Source organism: Prionailurus bengalensis, chromosome A2 (genome assembly GCF_016509475.1).
Source record: "Prionailurus bengalensis isolate Pbe53 chromosome A2, Fcat_Pben_1.1_paternal_pri, whole genome shotgun sequence".
NCBI classification, from domain to species: Eukaryota; Metazoa; Chordata; class Mammalia; order Carnivora; family Felidae; genus Prionailurus; species Prionailurus bengalensis.
Window position 1 is genome coordinate 87,791,990 of NC_057348.1, and position 24,682 is coordinate 87,816,671.

The 24,682-nt window shown below is 33.6% G+C and overlaps 1 protein-coding gene across 1 annotated transcript in view; it reads right to left on the reverse strand.

The window, feature by feature from the left end:
- SEMA3A (semaphorin 3A) overlaps window positions 1-24,682 on the reverse strand; it is a 471,231-nt gene that overhangs the window by 302,989 nt on the left and 143,560 nt on the right. Inside the window, exon 2 of the mRNA XM_043588730.1 lies at window positions 14,440-14,523. The gene's annotated coding sequence lies outside the window, so the exon portion shown is untranslated. The remainder of the gene's footprint in view (window positions 1-14,439; window positions 14,524-24,682) is intronic.

Below are 24,682 nucleotides of genomic sequence, written 5' to 3' on the forward strand. Positions count from 1 at the left end.
AAATACATATAGCTTACATATATATACATATGTGTATATACACACATACGTATATATATTGTTTACAACATCTTGGTTGTACTTAACTCTCAGTTATATTCAAGGATTTTCATTATGATTTTGACAATAAGTCAAACAACACATTGAGGATAATTTTGCAAAAGGTTGTGATAATGATAACCATTACCCATGGTTAGATTTGATAACTCAAACTTGTCCATAAATGCACAACTCAAAGTTACTTTGATAGTTAATATTCTCATATCTCATTGGAAGTGGCAAGAAGCAATGAAAACAATTAAACAAAATATGTATTATTTAAATGTAAGCTCAACTAATCAAATGAACAGTAATGATAACTGTGACAAGTACTATAAAATATGAAAGCTTTTTTTGTGAAAGTAATACTGAGCTGAGACATGAAGGTTTATACAGACTTAGCGAGATGAACAATGAGAGTGAAATTAGGCATTTTGGCAGACCAACTGATACAACCATTTTATGTAGTTTCTTCAAAATGGCCACCTCAACATGTGTACCCTCTTTTTAGATTATGAATTCAAGCAACACACTGATCTCCTAGTTTGGAAATTGGTTAAGATTCATAATTGAGGATGGATATGTTTTGCGTATTATCTAGTAATAAAAAATCTCTGTCCATTTGGTCTCATTGTTTCCTTACCAACCGAATCTATGGCAGACTAGCAGTCAATATAGTGAGTTATAGTAGCCATTGTTCAGAAAGACTTCCTGATTGCTTAATGGAAATTTGGGGTAGTTTCAAACAACTATAGAACTGTAATAGATTTTTCTACTGATGTGAACAAGTACATTCTACGTATCCCTGGAATCCTTAATTATTATATATCCTTTCATTTTATTCATCTTTGAATCTCCACACCTCTCTTGATAGCTTTTTAATCAATATCCAAGGAGAATGTAGCATTGTGAGAAGAACTCTGTAAGATGTTAGGTGAAAAGTTGTTTAAATGCTATTTTTTTACATACTTACACTAAATCCCCCATCCCCTGCAAATAAATCAAATCATGGCAATATGACAACACACTGACAGCGTTAACATAACTTTAAGTCATATCAGTTTTGATGCACTATTCAATAAGATGGCTCTCTGAATACCATTTGGTACTCTTTCTTGTGATTTTTAAAAAATACATTGGAAAGTACCTCTTAAAATGTAGACTGTTAGGAAATTTTATCTGAATTCATGCTCTTCTTATTAAAAAATAATTCTATGATTTGGTCTCATTTTTTTTTAACTTCACCTTTTTAGAAACAAAAGAAAATTGTGTTTAACAAAGAAAGCCCCAACAAACTTGTAACCACATATTTAGAATGATATGGGATAAATTTTTGTAGTGTAGATTACAATATCTTGTTCCAGAAATTCCATTTATAATCAGTAATCTACATGGATCTATGTACAACAGTCTACAAGTGCAGTTAAACTCTGCTTATTTTTGCTTATTTCTTCACCTTTTGTTATTTTCAGTCCTGGTTAATTGCTATTGGTTATAGTTTCACTGAAGAAGAGTGGAATGAGACGGATTCCACAGCAACTGTCTCAGACCTCAGGCAAATCCCTGATGACTATGGGTAGCACTTCCAGACATAAGTTATTTCAAAGTCCAGTTGTGGCCCAATAGGGATATAATTTTGATGAAACCCAGATGAGCTGCAACTATATTTCAGTCTATACTGCCACTTAAATTATAGTCAATTATCTATGGTAATAGGAGAACAAAAATAACATGAGTAATGAAATCCACATATAATCTCAAAGCATCATTTTAGCCAATAATTTCCAATTCTTCCTTTATAAGACCACTTAGTAAAAATTGTTACCATGTATTTGAATGGATAGATGTGAGTTTTCTTCTCTTCCTATGGTAAAGGTGCCAATAAGTCATAAAATGATCCACAAAATATGGCCACAAAGGAGGGAAGACTGATTAATCACTAGTCTAGAAATCTGTTCCTGAAAAACTCAGGAGATTTTTTTTTTTTCTTATCAAACCTCTGAAAACACATGACCATCATCCATAATAATATTTAAGTTAAGTAAATCTATTTTTAAATATCTGATTATTTGCTAAAAATGTAATGTGAATTCCAATTAAATGAGAAAGATTAAATATACAAATTCACCTCTTCTCTGTACCTTAACCGCAGTAAAGATAAAACAAACAAATTGTAACAACCAAACAAAAATATATTAATCCACTAGGGCCATAAGAATGATAAAAGACTTCAAGAATTTTGGAGATAAGGAATCCACATAAGCTTATTTAACATGGCAGAGGAGAGTCAGAGAACCTCTCAGGACAAGCAAGCCCACTGATCCTGAGGAAACTGAGAGATCAGCACTGAATAGAAAGCACCTTACTAGAAAGAAAGTGGGAAGCCAGCTTTCCCCCATCCTGCACCCAAATATCAGCAATCATCAGGCACTTCCTCTCTGTCAACGATTGCAGAAACTACACAGAACTCAAGAAAGTACCCATGTCTTCCATATGTTGTTTGGTGGCCCACTGTAAAAAGACTGATTTGCTTACTGGTCAATACAAAGTGCAGTCTAATGGTCCACAAAACGTCCTCTAATCCTTTCCACTCTAATATGAGCTCATCAAGTGCTTCCAAAAATGGTTAGATACCTCACACATACACCAAGTTTCAGTCAGAATTATCTGCCTCATGAAGAAAGCTGTAAGCACGAAGAACAACCACCACCACCATAACTACAACTACAAAACCCTAAAATCACCAATGAAAGAACTTGGAGAAAACAAGGACAATGAAGGATATGAACAACATGCCAAAGCTATAATGAATATTCTTCACAAATAAGAAAAGAGGTTTATTCTGTTAAAAAGCAACAACAACAAGCAAACAGAAAATCAACAAGTAAAAGGTGGCTCTGAATGGTACATTAGACCAGATGAATCTAACACATATATTCACAATAATCCATCCCCAAACAGCGGAATACACATTATTTCAAGTACACCTGGAAGATTCTACAAAAGAAATCACATTTTAGGCCACAAAACAAGTCTCAACAAATTAAAAAAGACTGAAATCATAGCATGGTATCTTTTCTGGCCACAATGGTATAAAACTAGAACTCAATCACAAAAAAAAAAAATCTGGAGAGAACACAAATACATGGAGGTTAAATAACATGCTACTAAGCAGTAAATGGGCTAACCAAAAAATCAAAGAGGAAATAACAAATACATAGGGACAAATTAAAAGAAAACACAATGTTACAAAATCTTTGGGATGCTGCAAAAGCTGTTTTAAGAGTAAACACTGTAGCAATACAGGCCTACCTCAAGAAGCAAGAACAATGTCAAACAAACAACTTAACCTTATACCTAAAGGAGCTAGAAGAAAAAGAATACCAAAGCCCAAAGTCAGCAGAATGAAGGAAATAATGAATATTAGAGGAGAAATAAGTGAAATAGAGACTAAAAAATAAAACCAAACAAACAATAGAAGAGATCAATGAAATCAGTAGCTGGTTCTTTCAAAAGATATGAGAGAGAGAGAGAGCTCAAAAAATAAAATCAGAAAATAAAGAGGAGAAGTAATCACTGACACCACAGAAATACAAAAGATTTTAAGAGAATTTTATGAAAAAAACGTATGCCAACAAATTGGAAACCTAGAAGAAATGAATAAATTCCTAGAGACATATAGCCTTCCCAAGTTGAATCAGGAAAGAACAGAAAATTTGAACAGACTGATTAGTAGCAATGAAATGGAGTCAGTAATTTTAAAACTCCCAAAAAACAAAAATCCAGAACCAGATGGCTTCACAGATGAATTCTACCAAACTTTTGAAGAACAGTTAATACTTACTCTTCTCCAACTATTCCAAAAAACAGAAGAGAAGGGAAAGCTTCAAAATTATATGAAGCCACCATTACCCTGATACCAAAACCAGATAAAAACATAACAAAAAGAAGAAGAAGAAGAAGAAGAAGAAGAAGAAGAAGAAGAAAGGAAAGGAAAGAAAAAACTATAGGCCAGTGTCTCTGATGAATAAAATGCAAAAATTCTCAACAAAATATTACCAAACCAAATCCAATAATATGTTAAAACAATCATTTGCCATGAGATCAAGTGGGATTAATCCAGGGTTGCAAGGGTGACTCAACATTTGCAATACCCATCAACGTGATACATCTTATCAACAAGAGAAAGGACAAAAAATAATCACTTCAATAGATGCAGAAAAACATTTGAGAAAATACAAAATCCATTCATGATAAAAACCCTCAACAAAGTAGGTTTAGAGAGAACATACCTTAACATAATAAAGGTTACATATGAAAAACCCACAGCTCAATGGTGAAAACCTGAGCACTTTACCTTTAAGATAAGGAACAAAACAAGGCTATGCACTCTCATCACTTTTATTCAACATAGTACTGGAAGTCCTAGTCATGGCAACCAGGCAAAAACAAAGCAAAACAAAACAAAAACAAAACAAAACACAACAAAACAAAAAAATGAAATAAAAGGCATCCAAATTGGTGACAAAGTAAAACTTAACACTATTTGCAGATGACATAATACTATATACAGAAAACCCTAAACACTACCAAAAAAACTACAAGAACTGATGAGTGAATTCAGTCAAGTCTCAAGCTAGCAAACTAATTACAAAACCTAGCATATTTATATACTCTAATAATGAAGTAGCAAGAGGGGAAATTCAGAAAACAATCCCATTTACAGTTACACCAAAACAATAAAATGCTTAGGAATAAACTTAACCAAGAAGGTAAAAGAGCTGTATTCCAAAAACTATAAAGCACTGATGAAAGAAGTAAAGATGACACACACAAATAGAAAAATTCTCCATGCTCATGGACTGGGAGAATCAATATTGTTAAAATGTCCACTACTCAAAGCAATCTACAGATTTAATGTAATCTCTATCACAATACATTTTGTGCATTTTTCACAGAACTGGAATAAATAATCCTAAAATTTGTATGGAACCACAAATAACCCTGAATAACCAAAACAATCTTGAGAAAGAACAAATCTGTAGCTATCACAATCCCAGATTTCAAGGTATACTACAAATCTGTAGTAATCAAAACAGTATGGTACTGGCACAAAAAATAGACACATAGTTCAATAGAAGAGAACAGAGAATCCAGAAATAAAGCCATGCTATTATGGTTAATGAATCTACAACAAAGGAGGCAAGAATATACAATGGTGAAAGACAGTCTCTTCAACAAATGATACTGGGGAGAACTGCAGAGCTGCAAGCAAAAGAATGTGACCGGACCCCTTTCTCATACTATACACAAAAATAAACTCAAAATGGATTAAAGACCTAAATGTTAGATTTGAAACCATAAAGTTCCTAGAAGAAAAAAGGAAGTAATCTCTTTAACATCAGCTGCAGAAACATTTTTCTAGATATGTCTCCTTTGACAAAGGAAACAAAAGCAAAATTTAACCATTGGGACTACGCCAAACAAAAAGCTTTTGGACACTGAAGAAAACCATCAACAAAACAAAAAGATAACCTACTGAATGGGAGAAGATACTTGCAAATGATGCATCCAATAAGGGGTTAATATCCAAAATTCATAGAGAACTTATACAAGTCAACACGGAAAATCAAATATTTCAATTAAAAAATGGGCAGAGGACATATATAGACATTTTTCCAAAGAAGATGTGCAGGTGGCCAACAGACAGATGAAAAGATGATCAACATCAATCATCACCAAGGGAATGCAAGTCAAAACAACAATGATATATCACTTCATACCTCACAGAATGGCTAAAATAAAAACACAAGAAATAGCAAGCTTTGGTGAAGACGTGGAGAAATCAGAACACTGGTGCACTGCTGGTGGGAATATATATTGGTACAGCCATTGTGGAAAATAGTATGGAGTCTCCTCAAAAAATTCAAAGCAAAACTGCTACATGAACCAGCGAACCAGCACTTCCATGACTGGGTTTTTACCAAAGAAAATGAAAATTGCATTAGTTGCGATAGTCAAGATATTAATTAAAGCAACCCAAGTATCCATCCATAGGTGAATGGGTAAGGAAGATATGGTACATATATATGGAAAGCAATATTACTCAGCCATGAAAAGGAATGGGATCTTGCCATTTGCAACAACATGGATGGATCTGGAGAGTAGAATGCTAAATGTTTAAAAATAAGTCAGAGAAAGACAACTAACATGCAATTTCATTCATATGTGAAATTTAAGAAACAAATGAGGAAAAAAAAGAGAGAAACAAAAAAAACAGACTCTGAAATATAGAGTACAAACTGGTGGTTGCCAGAAGGGAGGTGTGTCAGGGGAAAGGTAAAACAGAGGAAGGAGAGCACACTTATTGTGATGAGCACTGAGTAATATATAGAATTTTTGAGTCATTTTATTGTACACCTGAAACTGATATAACACTGTATGCTAATTAAACTTTAATCAAAAACAAACAAACAAGACTACAGGGAAATGCAACTGAGAGCCAGAAAGGGCTCTTAGCAATTCCAATTATCATAACTGAAAGAAGTACTGAAATAGAAGGGTTGAAAAACAAAATCGAGAAAAATTTCCACAAAAGAAAACAGCAAAAACATGACATGGAAGACTAGAAGTAACAGAAAATTAATGGATCAATTAAAGCAGCCAAATATCAGATTTTTAGGACTAAAGTAATAGGAAGACAGAAAACTCAGGGAAGAAACATATATATATATATATATATATATATATATATATATCTCACAGATACATGTAACTATATAAATATTGACATAAATTTCATATGTATAGATATATCTTCATCTAACTACATTTAGATCAAACATGTAGATATATCTATATCTTTATCTATATCAAGAATATTTCCCGTAAGTGAAACGGCAAAAGTCTTCAGATTAAAAGGGTCTGTTTAGTGTCTATTGCAATGATGACAAAATAAAACAAGTCATAAAAGGCATAACATAACACTATTTCAGAGTATCAGGGATAAAAGTAGGATCCTAAAAGCTTTTCTTTTCTTGGTGGGATAGGGGCAGGGGATACATATTACAAAGGAACAGAAATCAGAATGCATTAAGCGCTCAACTGCAGCTTTAACAGATGACTTGAGAATGAATAGATACAAACATTAACCATAAAATTGCTGCAGTGACTATTTTGATATCAGCTAAAATAGACATTAAGGCAATAGCACTATCAAAGATAAAAAGAAATGGTACTTAATGGTAAGAAGTCCAATTCATTATGAAAACATACTAGGCATAAATGTCTATGCACCTACCAAAAAACCACAAAGTCCAAGAACCAATCCGTGACAGCATTAAAGAAGAACATTAAAATTATATAACCATAACAACTAGACAAAAATAAATCAGTAAACACATAATGGATCTAAAGTACACAGTGAAGCACATATGGTGGACCTTAAAATAACACTCATGAGATTTTAAATGATTGATATCAGAGAATGTTCTCTGAACAAAGTAGGATAAAATTAAAAATCAATAATAATAAGATAGCTAAAGAAACATGTACTGATTTACAGAGTCAACAAAATTCCAATACAACTTTAGGAGGCTTTTTGTATGTGTGAGGGGGAGGGCAGAGGAATTATATAGTAGAGAAAACAATCTAGCAATACCAAATAAATTTTAAAATACAGCTGAATTGATCATCTTATACAAGTCATTGATTTTAAGACTTAGTGTAAATCTACAAAAATCAAGGCAATGTGTTATTGGCAAATGTAGTCATAGTCCAATGGAGACAATTAGCCCAGAGTAGTCCATTGATCTCTGAAAAAGCTTCTAACATAAGACAATGAAAAAAATGACTTTTCAACAAATAATGCTAGAACAATTAGACAACGGCATAGAAAAAAAAGGTTTAATCTCGACATATCTTATACTATGTATAAAAAGTGATCATAGTCAAAGTAGATCATAGTCTTTCAAAAACTAAAATAATAAAACTCTTAGAAGAAAATATTGGAGGAGTGCCTAGGTGGCTCAGTTGGTTAATCATCTAACTCAATTTTGGCTCAGGTCATGATCTCATGGTTTCATGAGTTTGAGCCCCACGTTGGGCTCTGCACTGACAATGCAGAGACTGCTTGGGATTCTCTCCTGCTCTCTCTCTATCTCTGCCCTTCCCCTGCTCACATTCCCTCTCTCCTTCTCTTTTTTAAAATAAATAAATAAACATTAAAAAAGAAAATATTGGAAAAATATTGGAGAAAAACCTTACATTGGGGTAAGCAAAGGTTTCTTAGTATCCAATAGTACAAATGATTTAAAAAAAAGATATATAGCACTTCATCAATATTAACATGTTTGCTATTCAAAAGAAACTTAAGTGTATGAAAATGAAAGGTATTTTGGGGCGCCTGGGTGGCTCAGTCGGTTGAGCGTCCGACTTCAGCTCAGGTCATGATCTCATGGTTCGTGAGTTCGAGCCCTGAGTCCAGCTCTGTGCTGACAGCTCAGAGCCTGGAGCCTGCATCGGATTCTGTGTCTCGCTCTCTCTCTGTCCCTCCCCTGCTCATGCTCTGTGTCTCTCTGTCTCAAAAATAAGTAAAACATTAAAAAATTAAAAAAAAATGAAAGCCATTGAATGGGAGAAAATATTCATGAAACATATATATCTACCAAAGGATTTGTATCCAGAATATATAAAGTGCTCTCACAACTGAAAAAAATAGTAAGAGAATAAGCCAGTTAAAAAAATAGAGCAAAATAGTTCAATGCATAATTCAGAGAAGAAGATATATAGATGGCAAAAACGGAAATTAAAAGATTCTCAATATCATTGGTCATCAGGGAAATGCAAATTAAATCCCACTGAAATACCATCCCATATACATTAAAATGGCTAAAATTAAGAATGACTGACAATAAGAAATTTTGCAAGAATGCAGAGCAGGGATCAGCAAACTTCTTGTTTAAAGGGACAGAAAGTAAATATTTTAAGCTTTGAAGGCCATATGGTTTCTGTTCAAATTACCTAATTCTGCTTTTGTAGCATAAAAGCATCTCATTTGTAACAAATGAGTGCGGCTGTGTTCCAATACAACTTTATTTACAAATAAAGCTGATTTGGCTCAAGAACTATGGTTTGAAGACCTTTGATGCTGAGCAACAGGAAATTTCATATAATACTCAGGTGAATGCCAAATGGTAAAAACACTTGAAAAACTGTTTATCATTTCTTAAAAAGTTAAGTATACACTTACCAAAGACCCTGATATTCCAATTCTACATGTGTATCCGAGAGAAATGAAAACACATGTTGACACAATGACTTATACAAATGCTCATAGAAAATTAAGTCACAATAGTCACAAGAAACAACTAACTATCCATCAACAAGTGAATGAATAAGCAAATGTAGTATACCCTCAATGGAATACTATTCAACAATAAAAAGAATTACTGATACGAACAAACATATAAATGTCTAAGTCATTATATAAAGTGAAAAAAATACACAAAAATACATACTTATATGATTCCATTTATATAAAATGCAAACTAATGCATGCTATGAAAAAAGTAAAAGGTGGTAAAGAATCTTTTCAGGGTGATAGAAATATTCTGTATATTTCTTCTGGTGGTGGTTTCATGGGTATACACCACTGTCAAAACTCACAGAATTGAGCCTTTAAAAAAGATGAGGTTTATAATCCCTAAATTATCCATCAATAAAGTTAGTAAGGAAAAATAAATATATAGAGAATTTTTACCCAAAGAAACTACACATCGTACAGAGTTTAATAAAGACAAGAGTCCTGCGCAGTGTTTTTGCATTTCATATATATATCAACATATATGTAGCCAGCCATAAAATGTCATTCCCTAAATAGGTCTGTTCCCTGAGGTAGAACACTATATATGCTTTTCTCTTATTACCCAATCTTTCTTGCTCAATTATTTTTACGCACTGACAAGCTTTTCTTTGTGGAAGAAGAGGATGTCACCTCTTTATTTTGTCTGTACGAGTATAAATTTCAGTTGAAGACAATGCTGATAAATAATGGAAACTGTCAACAGATAATCCTAAAATGAGTAAGAAAGAATGTCCAGCAAAAAGAATATCTTGCTCCCAAGATATTATGATATAAAAGAAAGAACTCTAAAATTAGAGTTTGGAGCTTGGGTTCCTGGTGTCTGTAACTTGTATTAGGTTTATCTTGGCCTTAGTTTCCTTATGTAAACAATGAAATGTTCTCTTAAATCCCTTCTGGCTCAGAAATTCTGTGGGCCTAAAACCATTTAGCATAAATTATCAAAGATGCAGAAGGAGAAGGAGAAGAAGGAAGAGAAGGAAGCGGAGAAAGAGGGGAGGGGGAGGGAGGAAGAACAGTATGATGAAGGAATTATTAGCCAGAAAAATAAATAAATGATTCAGTCTGAATCTGAGATAAAATTTGTACAAACATACAGACAATGAAATTTTTCAAAGAGGTAAGTAACATTTCCTTGCTACCCATGGCCATGCTAATTCCACTCTCACTAGATGCAGAGGAGGCTAAGCATGTGCTGGATTTTCTCAGGAGTATAGCCACACCTCAAAGCACTCCTTCTGACCCTGTGCACACTAACATCTGAGCCAAAGTGAGGAAGTGAGGGCTTGCTATGTATACAGATCACGATGGTTTCTTGTTATTAGAATTGAATGGGAGATCAGTTCTAGCATGATTCTTATATACCTGAACAACCTAATTTTTTCTCTTTGTTTTAAAAATGGCTAGGGAGTGGCACCTGGGTGGCTCAGTCAGTGACTCTTGCTATCAGCTTAGCTCCTGATCCCAGGGTCCTGGGATTGAACCTCACATGTGGCTTTACAATGAGTGTGGAGCTTGCTCAAGACTCTCTCTCTCTCTCTCTCTCTCTCTCTCTCTCTCTCTCTCTCTGCTCCTCTCCCCAGCTTGTGCACTCTCTTTCTTTCTCTCTCTAAAAAATAAAAGAATAAATGGCTAGGGAATTCTATGATAAGGAAAATATATTCTAATGCCTTAGAGACTGTTAGTGGTTAAAACAGAATGAAACATCAGTATGTTGTAAGCTAAGAGACACTACTTAGAAATCAAAATTAAACAAGTTTAATTAATACATGGATATATAAGTCAAAACTGTCTTTCATTTGAAAAAAATGTCTATCTCTTAAATAGTGACATTTTTTAGACAACTTAAATGTTTTAAAGGGCTTAATTCAATTCAGCAGCAACATGCCTATATAAAAGGGTTCTTTTCTTTCTTTCAGTCACTCACTAAATAAATATTATCTATCCCTTAAACTGCTGGGAAGGGGCAGGCACACTAAGAAAAAATATTTTTAATCCTGAAAAGCTCATAATCTAGAATATAAAAATAAGACTTAAACAACAAAGCAGAACACTTTTGAAAAATAAAATAAAAATAGTTTGAAAAGTATTCAAAGGGAAAACTATACTGTACACATCAACATATAATTAAAAACTATAAAATATTGCAAAATATATGAAAACTATAAGCAAGTAAAATTAGATATTGCTAGTCCCAATATATAAATGAGACAATTAAATAAGGCAAAGCAATTTTCTCAAGGTCACAAAGTGATTCAGCTTGGAAATCCAGAACTACATGAGTCTGGAGTCTAATTTCATTCTATTGTCTGCGACACCTCCTTAAAAACATATCAAAGTTAGTCAATAGTCATAAAGAATGAATCTCAAGTAGAATAATAAATTATATATAATACTCTTGACATTTTTATCATTTTTTACTTCCTTTTCATCCACACATTTTCAATTTTCCTTTTTAGTTAATGTGGAATTTTATCTCATTTTCCCTTGTCCAAATTAGTACATCCTTTTCTTAACTACAGTTTCCTGTAATTGCCTCCTATTTTTTTTAAATACTTGAAATCTTTGTTATGAGCTTTACATTAAATATTTCACAATACATTTGACATGCCAATAATTCTCATTAAGTGTACTTCTGTTAAATAAAGGGAGAAGGGTGCCTGAGTGGCTCAGTGGACTGAGCATCGCACTCCTAATTTACACTCAGGTCATGATCCCAGGGTCCTGAAATCGAGCCCCATGTGGCACTCCGTGCTGAGCATGGAGCCTTCTTAACTACTCTCTCCCTCTGCACCTCTCCTGCTTGCATTCTCTTTAAAAAATAATAATAATAAAATTAAAATTAAATTTAAAAAGGGAGAAACTAAGGGATAGAATGACCTTGTCACTGAAATGGACATCAATTAAAAAAAAAAAAGGAAAAGGTATCAAGTTTTCCAATTTGGGATAGGCTGATCACATTTTTCAACAAACTAATAGTTAACAGCCACTGTTTACATTTGTATTACTCAAAGCCTACAATTATAAGTTCAATTCTTCAAATATTTCCCTTACCTGCAGTATCTGGAAGTAAATTTCATCAGATTTCAGTCCAATTTGCTACTTTGACTTTAATAAATACTCATTAGTTGAGTATTAGTACAATTAGTACATCATTGATTGTATTCAGTCATTTAAGACTCATCCATGTAGATTGTTCACGTGTTTATAAATTAATTTCAAAAAACTGGCTTGATCTTCAAGTATACATTAAAAGGCAATAACAGGGGCACCTGGGTGGCGCAGTCGGTTAAGCGTCCGACTTCAGCCAGGTCACGATCTCACGGTCCATGAGTTCAAGCCCCGCGTCAGGCTCAGGGCTGATGGCTCAGAGCCTGGAGCCTGTTTCGGAATCTGTGTCTCCCTCTCTCTCTGCCCCTCCCCCGTTCATGCTCTGTCTCTCTCTGTCCCAAAAATAAATAAACGTTGAAAAAAAATTTTTTTTAAAAATAAAAAAAATAAAAGGCAATAACAACAATCACATTGATGCTGTGTCTATGTATGACTTTGGCCTTCATAAATTTGGAACAGATTTTAATTAGTATCCAAGAAATTTATCTTGTGAACTTTCCCTCCTTTATTGGTGCCCTATAAGGCAATTGTAATTGGCAAAGTAGAAGGTTCTTATTTACTGAAAAATAATGTTTGATGTTTGTGCACAGGATGCACTAATAAAAAATAGCACCCAGGAAATTAGTACTGTGGAAGGCTAAAAATTAATCTAGCCCAATAATGGATATTTTTATATATGTATAGATATGTTTATATGTATGTATATATGTATATATGTGTAGAGAATTGGGAATACAAAAGTCATATTTTGGAATCTTTACTGACCTACCAGATCTAAAGATATACAATGTGTCATTTATAAAACATTAAAAATCCATATGGACTTGATGCTAACTTTATCAGCTTCAACGTACATCTCAAATCACCAAATTTTTATCTTATGTAATTAAAGGTTTGCATATGTAAGTGATGCTTCCATATAGCAATTATAATTTCCTTAAAATTCTTAAAAATCTTACTTTTCTTGATACTAATGACAAAGCAAGGAAAAAAGCATTTTTGTACATTAAGTAGAAATGATCATCTAATTAAATCCCAAGGGACCAAATAAAATTGTGAGCTCCTTAGTTTTACTGAAATAAAAATAAAATTAATAAATGAATGTTATTCTGCTCAAAAACCTATAAAGGAATTAATATATAGATTCTGGGTTTTTTTATTACCATTCCTATACAGTAGTCACAGATCTTAAAGTATATGTTTTAATTCCTTTATTATTACTTGTAATGGCAATTCCTGCCAGTAGCAATATATAAAATACAATGGGATGGTTAACCTCATGCTGCTAAATTTTCCTTGTACTTACAATGAAATGAAGCTTGAGGAACATTTATAGTTAGAGGGTTAAAAAAAAAAAGTAATATGTATACATTCATATTTCTAAGTGTATTTTATTTTAAGGGTAATATTTCAGTCTCACATCTTAGGTCAAAATTAAGATAGTGTAACACATTAAAAACTGACTCCTCCCTCTGTGCTTGGCATTCAAGCCTTTGAATGGATTCTAGTTGATAGTAACCATATGTGGTCCAGGAAATATAGAAGGGCTAGGCTAGCCAAAGGATCTTTCTGGATGGCAATCTGCCCACATGTCAACTATCTCTGTGCTGTGGCTCTTGTGGAACATGGCAAACGCAGTCTAATTCCTGCATTATAAAGATAAAAAAAATAGTAGCGACCCATATCTTGACATTTTGAAGCAGTAATGTGGCTTCCCTACAAACCTTTTTAGTTTTTGAAATGTTAGAGCAATCTCATGTATTCACATCATTTCACAGAATAAAAAATTACTTAAGTAAAAACAGAAAGTACCCTTAATTTTTAAAAATTATCCTCTAAATTATATGTCAAATAAATGTACTACTATACCTATATTTTCACTAGAACTTATTAGCATGCAATTATGTGCATATTTTTAAATCTCTTACCTCCTTCTGGAAAAATTCTTAAGTCCTGAGGTACATCTGCTCAGTCCAATTGATTATTTTAAGTACCCGGACACTTCAAGTACCCTATAAAAATAAACAAATTCATTCTTAGAATTTCAATATAATTCAAATAATTCGTAATCAATCAATAGGTGCTCCACTAAATTAAAAGTCAGTATCTTCAAAGATAGTCTTCAAACAACCTCAATACGTTGCATAGGAAAATATAACGTAGGAAGGAAAAAGGCATGATGGGAGGCAGACATTGAATTTGACAAACATTTCACTCAGGCTCCTCCATCCAAATTAAAATTTGTAAATGCTAATTGGATTTGAGGTACTTTGAAATTATTCATTATTTAGGCTCTGACTCTGATAAAGAACAACTGATATATTTTGAGAATTCGTTGAAATTCTAACACGCTGTATTGATTTATCCATAATGTTATGATGTCATTAACATTGTTCACTACTGACGATGAAAGGCTTACAGTGACAACCCAGCTAAGCAGTAATTTCATGGCACTGCTAGCAAGTAACTGGATTTTACTTTAACAAAAGCTTTTTTTCCCCCTGAATAAAGAAAACATACCATACATGAAAAGTAAATAGAAATATTAAATAACTGAATCTTTTAAAATCTGAAATAAAAACATGCTTTGAATGATTTTATGTTACTAAAACAAATTCTTTGTCAGTATTCATACACTATTTAACATTTGAATAAATTATGAAAATAATTTAGAAAACAAAATAAAGACAATTCATATCTGGGCCAGAGACTTAAAAATATCCCAACGGAGAAAATATACAATTTGGTGAAAACAAGACAGAATATGTAGTAGAGATTCATTGGTGAAGTACTAATGTTATTAAACAATTTTAATCTTATTTAAGTCAACAGAAACTACAGTAATACTCTGAAGTAGCATTTCTCTCATTATGTCCAATCCTGTTTTTTTTTACTGTGCCTTTTTCGAGAAATATAGAATATTTCTAGATTGCTATATTTATGAGAAACATTAGACTACATTATCCTATATGTATTCATACATGTTTTTATTGGATCCCTTACTACCTGATAAAATTAGAGAAAACTTCTAGAGTTGATTTAAGCAAAGAATTTATGCTAGGTATACAAGTAAATAAACAGATAATCTATTACCCCAAGTGTATATGCAAAAACTGAAACTCAAGTGTCAATACCATGTTCCACATTCCTTGGATACATGTATCACATGATAGTGAAAGTATTTCAAGACAGTGATAGAGTGGAAAACAAGATCTTTGGGGGAGAGAAGTCAAGTAACTGAGAGACTAGTGTTTTTGAAGTCTACAAGCATATTGAAATTGCCATATTGTAAGACAAGAAAGGCGTTGGAAAGAGAGACAGTAAATTAAAGCTAAAATCTTAACAGAAGAGAGGAAGTGATCAGAGATTGGTAAAAGACTTCTTAAAGAGGAGTAGCAGCTAGTATCTGTTAATGTCATGACATCACAGGCAGTTTTAGGGAGGAGGGAAGAGACAGTTTTGGAAGTGACACTGAAGTGCAAGAGAACATTACTTCACCTCCAATCTCAGTGATTTAAGTGGTGTGGTAGGGAAATAGCCATCTCTTGGAGGCTGGCACGAGAAGCAGGGTCATCAAAGAAGAACCAGGTTTCATTTAGAAAGAAGATAAGGGGAAATTACATAAAAGTAGTGAAGATAAAGGGGCTTGTTGGTGAGTTCCAGAGAGCATGGTGAAAGGGTATCAGGAGACAGAGAGGAATCGTGATGAAGATTAGTGACTTGAGAACCAGGAATGCCTGGCAAGTTCTGGGTTCCTTTTAGCCACGGACATAAAATGAGAGAGCAGGCATGAGAAATCAAATCCTGATTTTTCCCGAGAGAGCATAGAGATGAGGCTGCGAGTGTCAAAAGGGGCAGGGGGATGATTGTGAGGTCTTGTCAGGAGTGTTCTGGGCTTCAGGGTAACTATTTGACATTGAGGAGAGTGCTCTCTGACCCAGATAAGGATGTGTGAATTCTTCTTGACTTCTGATGGACATCTTTAGACCAGCACAGGGACTTTGTCCCTTGACTCGCAACAGTGATGGCCTGTAGAGGAGGAACATACACCACGTGTGGGCTTCCTTTTGACTTACATAGGAGGCATCCTATGGCTAGTCTAGATGTCAACTTACTCTAAACATATTGACAATCTCTCATGCCCTTCTGGTAATGGCCTCATTTCTATCATGTGGTTGAATCTCCTGTATATGAAGACCTAAAGACCTACGGAGGGACAAGCAGAATACTTCAGCATTCTGATCTCCTTCTGACTTCTGCTGTTGGAAGCCTAAAGAAAGAGAAGTTTTATTCCAAATATAAGGGCTTCCATTTTTTTACATTTGAATTTTCTTTAACTTGATGTTATGAATGTTCTATTTCGTGAACAGCTTCATAGACTTTAACTGATCTAATTGTTCATAACCCACATAGATATGTAAGATTAATTCATTAAATGTTTTATTATTTACTAGATGCCAGGCACAATTTTCGGCAGCATTAACTACTAACTGATGTGCCTGGCCTTGAGACACTTAAATTTTATACAATCCATAAATCATATAATATACAAATTCATTATATAATGTAAGGCAATGGTAGGTGCTATAAAATAAGAGGATTGAAGGTGGCTGAGTATTAATTCACTTGGGAAAGTCAGGGAAGTCCTCTCTGAGTTGGTGACATTCTACCTTAAGTCTGAGGGAAGAAAGTATGTGGATATCTCAGGAAAGCATATTCGAGACCAAAGGAACAATAGACACAAAGGCTTAGGCAAGCAATACTGCACATAGATGGTTCCAGAAATAGCAATAAGGTCAGTGAGTAATAAGTAAGGAAGAAATGATAAGAGGAAGGTGGAGAAGCAAAATATAATATGGTTATAACTTTAAACAAATTTGAACTGATAAGAAAATATACTACAAACATCGATAAAATGTAGGCCATGAATATAGTTCTCTAGTTAACAATAAAACTGATCGAAACAAAATACTGCAAAAAAAAAAATGCTGTGGATAATTGAATTAAAAAAGCTTACTTACACAATGGAAGTTTTACTACTTCATTTATCTTTAACAAAAATTGATCAAATGGAACCATCAAGTTGGAAAAACAAATTAACACTTGGAATACTGGTTAATTCAATAATTATAACTATGATTAAAATATACTTGTTGGACAGAATGAGAATATGCACCTTCTTTGATAATGTAGAGAACATTCTGGCACAGATGAGTTTTTCCATCTATCGTTGGGAACACTATATGAGCCAAGTAGCCACCTGCAGATACAAAATGTCTGATCCAACCTGACAGTTCTTTTCTCCAATTTACACCACATAATTTTCAACAGAAAAATCTGTCAAAAGAGGTTCCATTAGTGTCAGGTAAAGATTCCTAACCGGCATACTTTTAACTTGTTCTAAAATGATAGTAACAAGTGAATCTTAAATGGGAAACTCCTATTGCAAATAAAATGTACGTATTTATCTTATCTATTTAATTTCTTTGATCCTGGTGTTCTCCTGGAAACTCTTAAGGAGTTGTGACTTTGACAAATGTGATGTCTGCCAGTTCCTACAGGGATATGCTAACAACAAATGCAACATTCTACTTTCTGCTCTACTTGTTTTCATTAAACAATGATTTACTAGGAGTTAGCTGAATTGAAACTTACATTGGTCATTTTCTTTATAAATAGCATTGCAAATTTATTGGAAAGACTTAAATTGTCATTAATATTTCTAGAAAAGTTCATTCCAAATTTAATCTCATTCTCTTTTCTTGCTCTTTCTCCGTCCTCCTCCTTTCCTCCCTTCATCTCTCCTCTTTGTCTCTCATGAAAAGATGGGTCTATGAGTTCCTTTGGGAGAAAGATTATGAATAAATGAAAAACTAATCAACTGAGGTTTAATTTCATTTACAATTCCAATTGATTTTGATTAGAATTAGTAGTTGTATTATATTTCAAATAACGTGAAGATATGTGTTGTCCTGCATATTTAAATTGTACTAAAGTATCTAAATTTAAGTAACTCCAAACATTCTTATGTTTCATTATACAATTTTTTTATTTGTGCACTTAAAAATACTTGTTAACTATATTCAGTATGTCCAGGCAATGTTTTAGGTGCAAAATTAATTAGGTGTGCAACTAAAATATAACCTTTGGGGAGTCGGGACTTGCTTTTTATTTGCCCCTATATCACTAGTGCATAGAACGATGCGGTATAGAGTATCATTTAAATATATGTAATGAATATGAAGATATATATTTGAATGGCTGTATATATTTGAGTTAATGAATGAATATATTCTCATTTCCTTTCTTTTATGTTACTGAGAATCAGACAACTAAATTATTGATTGCAGTTCAATGTGATGAATATAATGATGGTGATAAGTACTGAATGCTTAGGATTCACAGAGGTAAGAATCCAAATCAGTCTATAGGGGTGTTTCAGGCTCCAAGTCTGGAAACAGAGGATTAAAGATGTATAGTCAAGATTGCAAGTACATACATCTGGGGCTGATATCTCATTAAGCACTAGAGAAAATTGCTCAGGGATAAAATATACACTTTTCAAGGTCCTGGAAAAATATTTAAATTGTAAAAAATTAAATGGCTTCTAGAATATAAAAAAAAAGATGCAAATCAGATATTAAGGGATACTTAACTAAATGCCTGTTGAATGTAACCTCTCAACCTTATTATGCTAAGTTGAAATTTCTTATAATTAAGATTATCTTACCCTGCACTTATCCCTCAAGATGCATAATAATTATTGAAGAAAAAAGCCAGAAGATAATAATGAAAGGGCAAATTTATAAAATCCTTTCAAATTTTTTAACATAAACAAACAAAAGTGTTTACTGTGGGACAAAGGTAGATTTAATATATTTGAAACACTATGGAGTAAGCCCTCTGAAACAAAGAAATGATACCTAAAATAGGTGAGTGTCATCCAGTCTTAGACTGGTTCTGACATAGGCTGAAAATAAATGTAAATTAATTAAAATATTGCATCATATATATCCTTTAAGTAATTTCTAAACCCTAAATTGTCACTATTGCTCCAAATTCATAATAGATACATAAAACTAAAAACATCATTTTCATTTTTCAAGGAAATCACAAAGTACATACAAATAAAAAGTTAGCTTAAGACCCTTAAGGACAATTGTTGTCTTAAATAAACTTTCAGTGTCTTTCTCAAACTTAAATCATCCTGGACAAATTTCTTGGGACAGTTTTTGGTCATTAAAACATCATGAAGAGAACTCCAACAGTAAAAGATAATTTCAAAAGGCTTGAAAAAAATTAAACTGAAAATAATTTCCCCTTTAAAAATAAACAAAGGGGCGCCTGGGTGGCGCAGTCGGTTGAGCGTCCGACTTCAGCCAGGTCACGATCTCGCGGTCTGTGAGTTTGAGCCCCGCGTCGGGCTCTGGGCTGATGGCTCAGAGCCTGGAGCCTGCTTCCGATTCTGTGTCTCCCTCTCTCTCTGCCCCTCCCCCGTTCGTGCTCTCTCTCTCTCTGTCCCAAAAATAAATAAAAGTTGAAAAAAAAATTAAAAAAAAAAAAATAAACAAAAACTTTATGAACTATTCGCCTCTAGCTTAAATGTTTGAAAGTACACACTAGTTACCAATGCCATCCTATATCTCATAATATATACACATTATTTACATTTATATGAAACCTATAAAATATGTGCTATTATATATTACATACACACAACACATATGCACACACATAAAAACACATACATATATACACACATACACACATCTTGGAGAATCCTTAACTGATTTGTACATACTTTGTTATGTCTTAATTAAACTTGAAGCTTAAATCACCCAAGTGATTAGTACCTTCAAATATTTTGGAATCTCTATTTCCTTCTGAATATATGTGATTGCTTATTCTCAATATATAGAACCTCTTATCCTGAATATCTATGATTTGTTAGAAGACTTTGAATCTACTATTTCTTAATTATAGTTATAAACATTATTGGTACAAGCATGTTTTGAAGCTTCCTGATGTCTGTAACATTTCTTACTCTAAAGTTATCTGGAATGTAGATTTAGCAATGCTTCTTTTTGAAACACTGCAAACAAAATATCAGATTTTTTTTAACCACAGTGGCTACGTGACTCTAATGAAATCATGCACTGTTATTTATAATTGGTTTTTTTTGAGTATCACCTGTGATATACTGCTAAATCCTTATTTTTCCCCCTGAAATTCCTTTGTCCTCAATATCAAAAGAATCTAATTTTGAGAACAAAACCATAGTCATTATAAGAAGAATGAAACCATACATTACAAATCTCACTTAAGCTATTTATTATCCAACCCTATAAAAACAAAAATATAGATCCATAGTTATTTGAGAATAAATCAAATTAATTCATTATTGTCCTTTTCTGTTGTCTCAAACATTTTTCAATAGGCTTTCTTCCCTTAAATTACCTGTCAAGAAACTGTTTTGTTTTCTTTCCTCTTAAGTTGAATGGTCTCATATTTAGTTTTACAATTATTAGGTAAAACTGTACTTGCTGAGTAGGTAGAAAGGTCTAGAAGAGTATGCTGTGTTCATAGATGAATGGTTATGATGAATGAAGAGACATAATTTTTTTTACAAATATAACATCCATCTTTTCTTTTTTTTCAGTTTATTTATGTATTTATTTATTTTTAATATTTAATTTATTGTTAAATTGGTTTCCATACAACACCCAGTGCTCATCCCAACAAGTGCCCTCCTCAATACCCGACACCCACCCCCCTCCCTCCCACCCCCATCAACCCTCAGTTTGTTCTCAGTTTTTTTTGTATTATATGAAACTTATTGTCAAATTAATTTCCATACAACACCCAGTGCTCATCTCAAAAGATGCCCTCTTCAATACCCATCACCTACCCTCCCCTCCCTTCCACCCCCCATCAACCCTCAGTTTGTTCTCAGTTTTTAAGAGTCTCTTACGCTTTGGCTCTCTCTCCCACTCTAACCTCTTTTTTTTTTTCTTTTTTTTTCCTTCCCCTCCCCCATGGGTTTCTGTTAAGTTTCTCAGGATCCACATAAAAGTGAAAACATATGGTAACTGTCTTTCTCTGTATGACTTATTTCACTTAGCATAACACTCTCCAGTTCCATCCACGTTGCTACAAAAGGCCGTGTTTCATTCTTTCTCATTGCCACATAGTATTCCATTGTGTATATAAACCACAATTTCTTTATCCATTCATCAGTTGATGGACATTTAGGCTCTTTCCATAATTTGGCTATTGTTGAAAGTGCTGCTATAAACATTGGGCTACAAGTGCCCCTATGCATCAGTACTCCTGTATCCCTTGGGTAAATTCCTAGCAGTGCTATTGCTGGGCCATAGGGTAGATCTATTTTTAATTTATTTTAATGTTTTCCAGAGTGGCTGCACCAGTTTGTATTCCCACCAACAGTGCAAGAGGGTTCCCATTTCTCCACATCCTCGCCACCATCTATAGTCTCCTGATTTGTTCATTTTGGCCACTCTGAATGGCGTGAGGTGATATCTGAGTGTGGTTTTGATTTGTATTTCCCTGATGAGGAGCAATGTTGAGCATCTTTTCATGTGCCTGTTGGCCATCTGGATGTCTTCTTTAGAGAAGTGTCTATTCAACATCCATCTTTTCTACCCTTCAAGTGTCTGTCCCATAGCTTCTATGTTCATTCTAGACCTGGTCCATGTCATATTTTTATAGTCTAATGTCTATAAAAACCCCTCAGGTCTCACTCAGGGAATATATCTAGTTTTGTAATTAGATGAAGGGGTGAAATTCTATTTAACACAGAGATTGATGTAAATCTATGGTTTAATTTCTTGGAAAAATTAGGGAAATAAAAATCATAGACATTTATTTATATACTATATATATGTATATATATAGCAAATATATATATATATATAATTTATATATAAACTCTGTTACAAAGCATCTATTTTTCCCCTATGACTATCTACTATTATATGAGTGAAGCAAATTTCTATATTATACTAATCTTAGTAATATCAACAAGTCAAGTATTTATAAGCAGCATTAGAATTATCAGCCCCATTGGAAAATAACAACACTTACCAAAAATGTCAAGCAACTGGCATGTTAGTATACCCATTAATTAGCAAGTGTTAGTCAAGTAACTCCAGATACTATGTACTTTGAAGCTACGTCTCTTCTAAGACAAATGTATAAGATTGCATTATTGTGAAAATATTTACATGCTTGCCCTACTCTGTCCTTCCATATCTGAAAGATTATACTTCCCACTCCTTTTACTTAAGAGTAAGCAACATAACTTGCTTTGACAAATATAGTGTCAGTAAAAGTGACATGGTCTATTTCTGAGCAGAAGCTATAGGGGCCGCAACATGGTTCTGTCATCACCTTTCTTCCTGGGGACATAACTAATTCTTAAGCCTGAGTAGAAAATAATGAAACAGAACTGAAACCATCACACAAATAACTATCAGTGAGTGATACAGAAAAATCTTTATTCTTCTTGTGAAGTCATTAATTACCTCAGCATAAACTAATACTATGCTATACTAATTAATATACTATTAGTTTTGTACTATTTTGTACTATTTTTGTATTATTTTGTACTATTAGTATATGCTAATAGATATACTATTGGCAGCCCATACTAATTGATACGAAATTTGGTGCTTAGAAGTAAAGAATTACAATAATAATCAATTATATATCAGACCTGGGGCCAAGCAGTAAGTAATAAGAACATTTTTATTGGAGATTGGAAAGATGGTGGCCCATGTAATGCATTGGAGAAACATTCAGTAAAACTGGAAACTTTTATAGATTGGGAAGCAAATAATGCTCTAAATTAGCTGTGGCTTCAAGTTATGGCCAATTTGTAAACAGAATCAACAGGAAGAGAGAGAATCTAGAAATTACAGGCCTTGCAGCATTGAAAGATGAAACTGTTTCTTATCTCCAATTAGTAAAAGAGAAAAATGTGGAATGCTTTAAGTTACAAAAGCTAATTACAACTCGGCTTCTTAGCAAAGAGCAATCAAGGGTATCTCTGCACTGATTAAGGGAGAAGCCAGTAAACACGTTCCTTTGGATGAAATGGCTCAGAGAAAATAGAATAAAAAAGGGTACAAGTCTTCTAGAAGCCAAATAATTTCAAGATACCTGAGTTTAGAGAAAAAAAAATCATGGGTGAGGCGACTGGTGCATGGTTGTGAATAACCTAAAATAGTATAAATAAGAAGCCTACAATGTTTTGAGAAAGTTGTGCGGCCAAGGGAACTGTCAACCTGGAATAAAAGAGAATATGAGTGTTCAAGATTTAAAGCAAACTTTAGAATTCCCAAATTTCCACTGGCAGCAAAATCAGGCTTAGAAAGCTCCTTAGCCTCTTGGGGGGGTGGGGATTTTATACAATTCCCCCTTCAGATAATGTCAAGGAGGATGAATAATGTATAAGATCTGCCAGAGGAAAGAGCTAAGAACCATAGAGAATAATAGGCTAGGCAGTTGTTGGCAGGCATTAGAACAGGGGACCAATCAGGGAACATTCCTCATAACCAGGAAAGGATCATGCTCACTATCATTTCAGATTTGCTCTGATCTACTTGCTGACTGTATTTAACTTCTACTCCTTTCTGATTAAAAGTATGTCACTGTTCTACCATAATGTATTACAAATGTGCGTGTGTGTGTGTATGTGTGTGTGTGTGTATGTGCGTGGTTGGGTGGGGCGATAAAGTAGATAAATGATTTACTTAGTTCCTAGTTCTCCAGATGAAGACCTTCATTTGGTTCTAGATTTTGAGTCTGACACTGTAATAGATGGGATTTTATATAACAGAGGGAAGTGAATATTTATGATCAGACTTTGGTAAACTGTATCATTGTTAAGATAAGTGCTATTGGGTCAGACCCTGCAGGAACATTAGACTTCCAGCACCACTGACTTTATTATATGTAGTCATGTGACTTGCTTTGGGCAGTGACATGTGACTGCAAGTAAATGTGCCACATCTGAAGAGAGGCTTCAAAATAGAGCCCTTGGTTCTTTCCTTGCTCTTTTCCTTCTTCACCGAGATTCGCAAGTTTCAGATAGGTAGACTTCTTCATTTAAGAATGATGGAGCACAGCCTGAACTGTCCCGTGATGGAC